This window comes from Phalaenopsis equestris, unplaced genomic scaffold, assembly GCF_001263595.1.
Source record: "Phalaenopsis equestris unplaced genomic scaffold, ASM126359v1 Scaffold000224, whole genome shotgun sequence".
NCBI lineage: Eukaryota > Viridiplantae > Streptophyta > Magnoliopsida > Asparagales > Orchidaceae > Phalaenopsis > Phalaenopsis equestris.
Genome location: NW_018164666.1, coordinates 3,801,551 through 3,804,210, shown reverse-complemented (window position 1 = coordinate 3,804,210; position 2,660 = coordinate 3,801,551).

Sequence of the window (2,660 nt, the reverse complement as noted above, 5' to 3'; positions counted from 1 at the left end):
ATGTGATAAGAAACACATGTATCCAGATTCCAACATGAATCATATGTAAGCAAACTATGAGAAACTACATATTATGATACATATGAATTCGCCTATTGAATGATATTGGCTTTTGCCTCGGATACAACATTCATTCCCTTCTCCTTCAACTTCGAACAATTGTTCTTCCAATGATCACTCTCAAAATAGAAAGCACACTAATTCTTCCCAAGGTTGTGCCTATCAGACTTGCCTCGCTTTTGAGAAGTCACGTTGTTGCCTTCTATCTTTGACCATTCTTCTTATTCTCAGATCTGCACGTTGGAGTTTAAGTGTCTCAGCTAATGTCATCTTTGCAGACTCTGTCCCTTCGATGGAACTCATGATCAACCAGTGACGTAGTCACTTCACCATCATTCAAAACCTCATTCAAATGTTCATCAAAACAGGTGCCTTGTATTCATCTCCAACCTCTTCATCCAACTTTAACAAATTTGTCAACAACTTTGTGAAATCATTCAAATGTTCATCAATTGTAACCTCATGTCTCATCTGAAATCTTTAAAGTCGACCCATCAAATGTTAACCATTCCCCATGCTCTTCGTGAGATAGTTATTCTCCAACATCCTCCACAATTTCAATGCAGAGTCCCCATATTTGATTTTTTGGGTTAAACAATTTTGGACCAAGTCCTAAGCACTCATGTTCATCTTTAATCAATCTCTCTAACATCTCTTCAAGACATTCTCCGCTATCCAGAACTTCATCCAAATTCAAAGATCACAGAACATCCATTATATCGCATCGCCACATTTCAAATTTTTATTTGCTATCAAATTTTGTCACATTAATTTTGAAGAGATGTATAATCACTTGATGAATCAATTTCTCTACTATCAGTGTATCTTGAAGAATCTGATATCGTGCTATCAATTATTTCTGTCATTGTTAAAATTTCTTTCCTCAAAAAAATTCTTCTAAGAGAAGTATGGGAAAAAAAAACAAACAACAAATAAATAAAAGTTTACCTGAAAAAAATAAATTTTAAAAAATACAAACTTTTCTCTCTAAAATTCTATTTTTTTTCCTTTTTCCTTAAAATTCTTCAAAAAAAAAAAAATATTATTTATCTGTTAAAGAAATTTTCTAATCTTCCCTGGCGAGATGCTTCCCTGGCTAGATGCTTTCCGAAATTATTTGCTTTGTTTTGCCTTGCTTTCAAATTTTACTGTTACCCAAAACCCAAAGGAAAAGAAGATTCCTTCTTAAATCAAAAATTGCTTTTAAAAAAAGTTTTTTTTCATATACTTTTCTGTTATGTCAAGCTTCCCAAGCTCAGCTCGTGTTCGGCTCGTTTATATTTCAATCTCAAAAAGTGTGTTTATGTTTTAATTCGAATCTAATTTAATAAAATTTATTCTATTTTTTTAATTAATACTTTTAATTATTATTCATCAATTAATTTTTTTTTTAAATACAACTCATGAATATATATATATATATATATATATAAACAAACAAAAAAATCTTTGTTTGCATTTGGCTCATTATCTTAGCGAACGAGCCAATTAATGAGCAGTATTTCGAGCCAAAATGAGTCAAACATGTTCAGCTCATTATCTTAACGAACAAACCGAACACGAACTATTCGCAAACAAGTCATTTTGACAGCCCTACTGCCGACCTGATTCCACATACTCGCGATTTTTGTCTAACCTCGCTAGAAGAAGACATGAATCTTCGGACCATGTCGGAAACCGTTGTCTGACTACCAGACCGTCAGAACCACTATCAGAATTTTGCTACCACAATCTCACTTCAAACCGTGCACCAAATCTTTCCATCTGAACTGTCGATATGTCGTCGGAACTTCAGAATCTATCGACAAAGTGTGTCTAACCACCTCTACAAACACTCCGACAATACACACCAAATTTGCTTTTATCAAAGCCAACCCAAGCTCCGATCACGAACCGAATGCTCTGATAGCAATTGTTATGTAAAAATAATGCAAAATCATAGAAATTCACAAAACAACAATGAGACACAGAATATATGTGATTCAGCGTTGAATCGATTCCCCAACGTCCACCGGCAAGGAGATTTCACTAGCACCAAATGGAGAGAGAGAAAGACGGCTTCTGATTACAACTCGACACTTCTTAACATTATACATCTCTTTCTCATAAGCCCTAGACCACTTTTTATAACAGAGGACTAGATCATATAAAGAAATAAACAAAAAAAACAAATAATTAAAATAAAAGCATATAAATACAACATACAAATCAAAATTTTGGATCAAATTTTTTTTGGCGTCAATTTTGAGCCAACCCTAGCTTGGCTCGAAGTAGTTAATGGCCCTACATACCACCCAATTCTTATGTAATTATATTTCTAACAGCCGTACAAGCCGATTTGATTATGAATGCCTATAAAAAAAATTTGGTTGATAAAAATGTAAAAAGTAAAAATAAGATGTTAGATATGCAAATAAATAAAAAGTCAGCGGTTGAACAACGGCTATAAAAAAAATTATTAGAATCCATTGTCAGCACAAGTTTTGCTATTTTTATACATTTGTACATTTAACAAATCACATTTAAACAATTATCTTATTTGATGGTACTCAAATGGATGATAACTTGATTATATATATATATATATATATATATATATA